Genomic DNA, 9899 nt, shown 5'->3' with positions numbered 1-9899 from the left:
AGACATTATTCAATATAATCGGATATTTATCATTGTTTGGTATAAGTTAGGCATTTTAATAGATGGAGGTGAGTTAAGCATTTTAATAGATTGAGGTGAGTTTTTAATATACATTTTCATCATCTTTTGTTGTAGGAGTTGTTTTTAATCGTTTTGTAATCGAATCATGGTAAAAAAATCGATTTTATGGGTATCATTTAAATCGTTAATGTTTTTTTTTTTTCGTTCAAATTTCCCAATAAATTCGGTAATCCAATATTGACCTAATTGCATACATTTTGTATGTATGCACCAAATCAATCAACACACTTCAGTGCGTACATACCGAACTATTTTTCACTTAGGATCCCATGTATAGACTTGTATGTGTATACCGTATGAATGAATTATATTTCGGTATGTTTCCATTGAACTAAGTTTCTTTATTCGATGGAGGTATACCAAACAATTCCAATTTTTTTTATGTAGGTGAAAGCACTTCGATCTACGAGAGTGGTTCCACTTTATGATTTTTGGGGATGATCTCTTTTTGAGATTTACAGAGTGGCCACCTAATTTTACAATCTAAAAACTACAAAATAGATTCTAGACGGATAAAGTAAAAAAATTTATGAAGAGATTGTGGGTACGGGGATCAAGTTACGAAATTAGAAGGTGTTGGACACCAATCCTGCCTTGCAAAAACTGATCTCTACTGATACCTAAAATCTATATTGCAAAAATTCCTAATTTCTAGTGTTAAAGCGATTACCTTTGGATGCAAGTGATGGTCGATTGCTGGCGATGTGTCCCCTTAGAGATTGGTGGTGAGTGTTCGTCGTATGAATTTCCTTGGTTTATATCTGATTCTAAATATATTTCAAACTCTGAGAATTCTTGAATTTTTTTCTAATTAAATCTGAGTGTTTTTTAGGACTTCTTCGTGTTTTTCAAGTAGAAAATTAAGGCATGGGGTATATGTATTGAGTTGGGACTTCAAATTTAGGGTTTTAGGAGAGTTCCAAGGAGCTTTTGACTTATTTTTCCTAGGGTTTCTAAAGACATGAGATTTGGTTGTAAGGTTGCTTTTTTAAAGAAGTTTTTTACAAGGTTTGTGTAAGATTAAGTCTCTTTTAAATAGAGTCTCTTTCTAACTTATCTTTAGGTAGTTTTGGATAAGATTTCAAGTGGTTTTGGTTTAGATTTGACTTACGGAGAATATAATTTTTTAAATTTTGGAGACCTCTCATGGAGGGTTCTTTATTTAATTATTTGATATCTTTGAGACCCCATGTAAGATTATTTAATTAAATGTTAAGTGGGCCTACTTGATTAAATGGACCGTCACTTGTAATTGGGCCATAGGCTTAATTGCATTTATTTGTTTAATTTTTTTTTAATTTGACTTATTAAGATTCTATTTTACATTTACTACTATTTTTAATTATTGGTTTTAGAATTTGAATTTTATAATTGGAAAATTATTGTTTTGCCCTCAAAAAGATATTTTGCTTTGGAAGGTCATTTTTTTACAATTCGGGATTTTTCATAATCGATATTTCATGAGATATTTATTGAAAATATCGGTTTATATCATTTATGATTTTTTGACATGAAGTGGGTGTGGGCCCCACGAGGTGTATTTTGATAATTTTGTCAAATTTTTTGAAAATTGGTAAAATAGTTTATTTGATTTCAGGTAGTCATTTTATGTGTTCAAAAGGGTTTTTCTAAGCGTAATAAGGTCTCTACAGGTGTTTTGGCATTATGGGTATTTTGTTAATTTGATCAATATTTGATAATTTTTCTCTCAAAGCTTTTTTTAGTCATGGAATGATGATTTCAATATTTCGGGTGGTGTTTTCCTAGCGTAGTGTAATTTCTAAGGTTTCTTAAGATGGAATATCTCATCTCAGCTTTGGAAACACATCTAGTAATGTAAAAAACTTTTAGAACAATCATCCATCATCGAGAATCATATCAATCGGATTGATAAGTTAATTAATCAAGCGAGTGCAAAAATGGGGTGTCTACAAATACCCTTCTTTGGCACATGATACGTGCAAGTGAGACAAGACCTAATTTTGACTACAAATGTGAGGATTTGAATGTCAAAGTAAAGATAACACATTTTTTCCGTTAAATTTCTCAATAAGTTGGGTCGTCTTGATCTTGGAGTTTTCAATCTCCTCAGACTAAAGGATGTCAAGTCCTAGATTTTGAAAATACGTGCTTCGTACCATATCTAGTCCTAGAGGGGGGGTGAATACGATAATTATAATTTCTTTCGATTTGTCCAATTTTAACTTAGATTGATAATTTGACTATGTGTTATAAGTCATTCACCTAGCCTCGATTTGGCACTTATGTCTCTAAGATGCATTTAATGAAAATACACTTGAAATTTAATCATTCATTTAATCATGTCATTCAATGACACATTCATATACGATTTACCTATTCGGCATTTTATGGCATCGCATGACATTCAAAACATTCAAGTGTAAATTGCGGAATTATAAACACATGCACAAAACATATGTCATCTAATGGATCGACAATGTGTTTACATCCATTCTCATAGCAAGTCTCTAGTTTGCAATGCAATTGAAATTCTCTTAGAATCTAAACATTCATGGCATGACATACTTAGCATAGTATACATTCATAGTACACATTCATTTAAGTGTAAACTAATATAAGCATTTTCACAAACACAAGACAAGCATTTTATAGTGGTTCGGCAACGTGCCTACATCTACTCCCAAGGTTCCTACCTAGGAACTTGGTGTTCACTATCAAAGGGGTTTATGGTTCACCTCAAACCTTTTACATATAATTTTTTTATACATAGGCTAAATTCTAAAATCTTAAGATCGAGATAATGTATTTTTTCGAAATTGTGAGTTTTGTTCCTCGGAAACTCACAAACCTCTACTCTTGTCAAGAATCTTCGATTCTAATCAAGAGCTTGATTTTTGAGGGCTAAACCACGTAGCTACATACATATGTTTTTAAAATTAAAAACAAAATCAAAGACTCACTCAACTTTATAAGATTTGTCAATGGAGATCTTGAGTTCTTCGAGTCCTTGAGCTCACAAGTATGTTTCGACGGTTGGATATTTCAATCAAGCTTTCGAGTTCGTCGACTACTTGTAATTACTCCTACCATCATCTCCTTTTTGTTCCTTACTCCATGAATATACCAATGTATGTGCAAGTTGACGTTTGATGGACGGAAAGAGATCAAATGAGAAGTCTAGGAATATTGAAGGGTTCAGTTAAGTTAGACTCTCATGAAAGTAGAGAAGACTCTCAAAATGTGGAGAAAGGAGAGTCAATCATCTCTAGGATTGATCCAAAGGAAGGACAAAGGGTTAAAAGGATTTTCAATGAAGTTTGAGCCCTTCCATGGCTAGAGAGAGGGTTAAAAGTATGTATAAATGGAGGATTTACTTCTCTCAAGCTTCAACCAACCCAAATGAATGAGTTGGAGTTGTTATATATGATAAGAAAGTAAATTCGTGACTCAACGGTCATAAATATGACCATTTAAGCACTTGCTGTCGGTGGCACCGTCAGCCACAAGTGATGCACATCAGTAAATTACCAAATGCCCCCGCAGAGTATTTTGACCATAACTTTGTAACGATAGTTCCGTTTTGTATGCCGTTCAGGGAGCTGATAGATATTAATATTTAAAACATCTCAAACTTCCACAAAGGGGTAGGCCATGATAAAAATTGGTAAAATGATCAAAATACCCTTTTTATCATTTCTGGTAAAAACGAGCTTTCGAAAAATCCGACATTGAAACGGTTTGATGGTGTGCTAGAGTTTACCTATATAATGACACCTATAAAGTACCAAGGATAAAAAATGATTTTAGGGTGGTCAAATCTTTAATGTCCCCTCTATGTCCATATTTGATTTTCGAAAGGTCCGATGAACGAACGGGTCGGGGAAAGAGTTTTTCTAGTTACTACGGGTTGACCTATCGATCAACTAAGTGTTGGAGAATGGTATTAGTTAGTCTCATTATCTCTTAGGCTTTGTGCACACACATGGGAGCTTTTTGTCGATGCGTGTACGGTTGAACAACTTTAACGGAGTCTTTATATGTCTTCAATGGCAAATCGATCTGACACTCAACATATGTCTCGGGATTGATAAAATATGGAACTTACAGATTTTTGAAGCTCTTGTTGATGAAGGATGATAAAAACATACTAAACTTCGATAAAATTGAAGTGTATATGTGTCGTTGTGATGCTTAGAGCATTGATCAAATCCTTGAGTGTAAACTATCTTCGATTTGAAATGTTGGTTAGGTTCCATACATTTTCTCTTATTGAAAATGGGGAATAAATGTCGATAAAACTGATAGAGTGTGCACGTGTGCGGTGAATGTATGCCTTGATATGATGATGCAACTGAACTTCTTGAATTGGAATAAATGGAGTCACGGTATCTTTGAAATCTTGACTGGGGAGCCTCAGTTTCGTTGGGCTCGACGTTAATGTAGTTGATGGTGTCTTTGAACTATGAATTATTGAAGACATGATTTCTTTGAGCTTGAATTTGAAAGAGTCTTAGTTTGCTTCGATTTTTTTGAGCTTGAACTTGATGAAGTCTCGATTTTTTCAAACTCTGGATTAGTAAAGCCTCGATGTCTTTGGGCTTGATTCAGATAAAGTCTTGATTTCTTTGGATCTCAAGTTTGACAAAGCAATGGTTTCTTTGAACTTTTAACTATTGAGTCTATAATTTCTTTGAGCCAAAACTTGATGAAGTCACGATTTCTTTGGACTTTGAATTGGTGAAGCCTTGGTGTCTTTGGACTTGAACTTGAACTTGATGAAGTCACAATTTCTTCGGACTCTAGATTGATGAGGCCTCAGTATCTTTGGACTTGAATTTAGTGAAGTCTCGATTCCTTTGGAATCTAGATTGATAAGCTTCAGCATCTTTGGACTTAAATTTGATGAAGTCTCAGTTTTTTTTTTCTTTTTTTTTTTACTTTGGATTTGTGAAGTTTTTGTTTCTTTGAGCTGCAACTTAATGAAGTCACAGTTTTTTCAGACTTTGGATGGTAAAACCTTTGTGTACTTGGGCTGCAACTTGATAAAGTCTTGGTTTCTTTAGATGGCAAAGCCTCTATGTATTTGGGCTGCAACTTGTAAAGTCTCGATTTCTTTAGACTTTGGATGGTAAAGCCTCTATGTCTTTGGGTTGCAACTTGATGGAGTCCCATTGTGTTTGAACTCTGAATATGTTTGATGTGTTATAAATGCAAGATTCAATCAATGTGCAGGTTATTGAACTAAATGTACTTGGATTTAAATTGGTTAGGCCTACTTTTTTAGTTTGAAAGGATGGGCTTCTTTTGATAAACTTGATATGATATATCTAGACCCATCTTACTGTTTGATTATCATCAAGTCACGATTGGTCATCATGATACAACTCTGCTTAGTCAATAACTGACTAGATATCTTTAACTGGTATGGATTTTTTGCCAAACTTCCCTAGTTTAGGGTGATGATTAGGATTAGAAACTAGATTATGAAATTGGAGATAATTGATGAGACGCAACAAACTCGAATAACACACTGAATCAAGAAATGATATCTTCCTTTGAAAATTCAAGATTCTTAAGACTATCATGTGTGTGTAATATTAAAAGATTTTTTATCTTTTGAAAATATGAGATGGTCTCAGAATTTGACGAACATTGAAGAATCAGATTTTCCTTTTTGAAGATTGAACGTGATCTTCCTTTTCCCTTTTGGATCATTTAGTCTAATAAACATACTTTTAAAGATCCGAGATGACTTTGATGACTTCAGAATGTTTGCCAGCTTGGACTCCAATATTATCTGTCACTTAAGTTAGATTCTCTATTAAAGAGATAAACTTTGAGGGTTTATATTTTTCCCTTGTTGCTTAACCTTTTCGATTTTTCAATCTAACAAGATTGTCTTTTTTCCCCTAAATTGCCCTCTCACGTTTTCAATCTAACGGACTTCAATTTTCTTTTTTCAACGCCCTGCCTTTTGCTTAGGCTATCCATTTGGGTTTTCAACCTAATAGGCTTTTACAATTTTTTCTGATTATGCCCTCACTTTTGCGTAGGCTGCTTTTTTGGATTTTTAGTTTAACGGGCTTTTACTTTAGTGGGTCTTAGCAATCGTGTTCGGCAATGTTTTGATTTCTTCTACCTTGATAAAGTCTAATTATAATCAAGAGGACTATTTAGGGAGGCTTAAGATGGGATTTAAAAATAAATGGGATGAAGATTCAAATTTCCAAAATGCCCCTACTTTGACATTCTCCATTTACTTGGATGATTTTTGAAATGATCTTTTGAACATCCTAAAATTTGAAATGCCTCTAGTTTAGCATCTTCTTTATGAAATGGATGATCATTTGAAGACTTCGGATTTTCTTTCTTTTTAAATAATTTTTCATTTTTTTTAGACTTGATTTTTCCCTTTTTATCTTCTAGATTTTTTTAATGACCAGGCCTGAAGTAATTTTCGAGGTTGCCTATGTACCCCAACTTTATCTTTTTCTCTTTGGAATTAGGTTTGAACGTAGTTTCACTTAAACTACCATTCCTTTGGTTAGATTGGTATGGTTTAGAAAGAATAGGTTATCTTGTTTTGTATAGGTTGCAAAAGAACTACAAAGAATAATCTTTAAATTAGGCAAGACAAGAAAAGTGGATCAGCCAAATGAAAGCCCGATCTTGGCAAGATTGATTGATTTTGAAAAATTGATTAGTTTGATTACAAAATCTCTTTGATGATGGACAACCCACCCTGGTTGGGATTTAACTTTCATGGATGGTCAAAGATTGATAATTTACTTTTTTCTTCGATGATTAGATTTCAACTTGTAAATTTAGAACTCCAACTTTTCGATCGAGTGCTTGAGTTACCTCCTTTGGTAAGATTGAGTGTCACATAATACTCGGAGCCACTTTTCTTCTTCAAGATTAATTTATTTAGATTGAGATCAAATTCATTTTATCTTTTTCCTTATTATCAGAGATGGTATTTTAAGGAGAATGATCTTTGCCCTGTGAATAGCGATTTTGACATTTCCTTCATTGATGATGTCCATGATGAAGAGATTTTGAACTTGACACTATGAACATCATACCTTGCCACAAGAAATTCCACGACTTGAGGTGTTTGATGCAATTTGATAATACAAATATGAGTAGGGATTCTTTTTGCATTCATTTAGGTACCTCGTCATTTTTGTGCAGCCATGCATTATGATTTTTCACATTCCTTTCATCAATGGTTTTTCCTGTGGTGATTTTCTGGTTCCAAGGATTCTTTCGTCCTTCACGTAACTTTCTATTGATCGACCAGTTATTTAGATACAAAGAGATTTGATATTGGATAATATTGGTGCTTGCACTTGACATATGCTCATAGGATTATGCAAAAACATCTTTGAACTTCTATAGTAAATTCACTATTTCCTCATGTTCCTCTGGGGATAGGGCAGTTTTGATTTGCATTTCTTGAAGATTATCTTAACTCCCAAAACATGCTAATCCCATGTTTCAAATTGAAAGTTAAAATTATCTCATTGTTGCGCACAAGATAATCAAAAACTTCTTTTATTTCAAATGGAAGATGTATCTATGCGATTTTTGAGTTCAAAATATCGACACTACGTGGTTTGAAATTACCACCATTCATTTTTTGAAAAAAGAGTGTGAATGGCTATCCAAAAATGATTTTTGGTATTGTAGTGAATCTTGTACGGATAAATGTAAGGTCTACCTAGAATTTAGTGAAAGGATTCGATTTGAGAGTGGAAAAGGTATTACGAAACCCTCTTTCTCTACCTTAGGTGGTAACCTTGAGAACATGGTCATTTTTTAGAAAAATTAGAAAGAAAAGACAATTGATAAAATAAGATTTTGTATTTTTAAATGTAAAGGGATGTTGATTTTGTCTTATGTCATGAGGGTCACTTCATTGAGAGAAGGGGCCCTATTCATGTTTTACCTTAATATCACATATTTTGAAAAGTATAGGCTTTGGTGATTATGGGCCCACTCTCATAGAATAAAGAGGGCCCAATTACCTTTAGGTTCAAAATTGATTTGAAGTGTTGTGTGTAACATGTGAATATAATTTAAAGAAAGTGAATTCTTTTTTTAAAATGATTTGAACCCCTAACTTTCAACCGAGCCGAAGCCCAATCTTCCAAGAATAGGGAAGGTGATCATTACATCCCAAGCCTTTTTAAATCGAAATTAAAGAGAGAGAGAGGAGATATAGAAGAAGGAAATAGAGGGGAAAAAAAGGAATATTACTACACCATTTTGTTCACAACCCTACCTTGCCCTTGAGATCTTTTCTTTTCTTTTCTTAATATTCCCTTTTTGAATCTTCAAAAGATAACTCTTGATCCTTGAATTTATTCATAAAGATTAGGGATTGAAAAGTTGATGGTATAGAGATTTTAGATTAAAAGAGAGGATAGTTTTAGACTTAGAGATAAAAAGAAAGATATGAGAGAAAGGAGAACCTTTGAGAGGTTTGGGGAGGAGAGTTTAAATATGAGATTTTTATGAAGAGAAGATAAATTTTTATAGAATTTTAGGACACCTTTTAGGGTCAAAAGGGTCCAAGGTAGAAAGTGAGGGAAAATGCATGGGATTTGGGAACAAAGTGTTTGAAATTTAAGATTAGTTGAAGGCAAATATGGTAAAATGGGTAAATTGCTGTCTTTGGACCCATGTCCATACATATGATCCAAATGGGATGGTTAGATAACCTATATCCTAGGTTGAGTGGTGGTTAAATTAGAAGAGATGTGATTGTTGATTGAGATAATGGTTAATGTAAGGGGTTAGGTGGTTTAATTTTGGGAAGGTGGGTGTAGTGGTGACATGTGGCAAATAAGTGAGGAGGTGTAGCTTTTTGATGGGTTAAGTGAGTTGATTAAGGGAATGGGGTGTGGTGTGGCATGAAGGTGGCTTGCTATGAGATTTTTTAATGAGATGATTATGTTAGGTTATGACATGGTGTGGTGAGAGAAGTGGTGTGTGTAGCTTTTGAGAGTGATAATGAGGTTTAATGGGAATGATTTAGGAGGTTGAATGTGGTGGTGATATATGTCCATTTTGAAAGAATGGGCTTTTGATGTCTTATGGGTGTTTTACATCAAGTTGGACCCACAACTCAGACCATAGTTCAGTCTTTCTATTTGAGACTTAGACACTAGTTTGGATGATCAGAGTCTCATGAGCCTAATAATTAAAATTTTTGAATGATTTGAAGACTGAAGAATTTAAGAATTGGAGGAATTTGGAAGAATCGAAGAAGTATTGAAGAAAATCAAGCTTCAAAAGTTAAAAAGATTTTTTTTTCTGATAGTGATCTGTGATCTCTATATATATATATCGACCAGAGAAGATAACAATCTTTGATCACCGATAATAGCTCTGTTTTTGGTCACTTAATTATTTTGTGCTTCTTGATTTAGTTTTTCTGTTTCTTTGCAAGATTCCCCTCTTTATAATCTATAAATAGGGGGAGGGTTTCATTTTGTAAAAAAAACTTAAGATATATTTTTAGATCAAATGGTTCTAGTCTTAGAGTCTTAAAGACTTAGAAAAAGAAAATTTAGAGAGAGTCCGATCTTGAGATTTTTCTCAGATTTGGAGAGAGTTCTCTTCAATTATTATGAAAATCTTGTAAAAATTGGAGTATTTTGCTCAAAGAAGACATAAAAAAGAAGAAATCTATTCAAATATTTGAAAATTGATTTAAATTAGAAAAGGTGAGATCAAATTTGTAACAGAATCCATCGATTTATACTTTTCATCTTGTAATTCTTGTTTTTCTCCATCTAATTTTCATTGTGGATTTTAGTTTATTCGAC

This window comes from Akebia trifoliata, chromosome 15, assembly GCF_017979445.1.
Source record: "Akebia trifoliata isolate Shusen 1 chromosome 15, ASM1797944v1, whole genome shotgun sequence".
NCBI lineage: Eukaryota > Viridiplantae > Streptophyta > Magnoliopsida > Ranunculales > Lardizabalaceae > Akebia > Akebia trifoliata.
The sequence above is the reverse complement of the archived record's forward strand: the minus strand, read 5'-3'. Positions refer to the sequence as shown.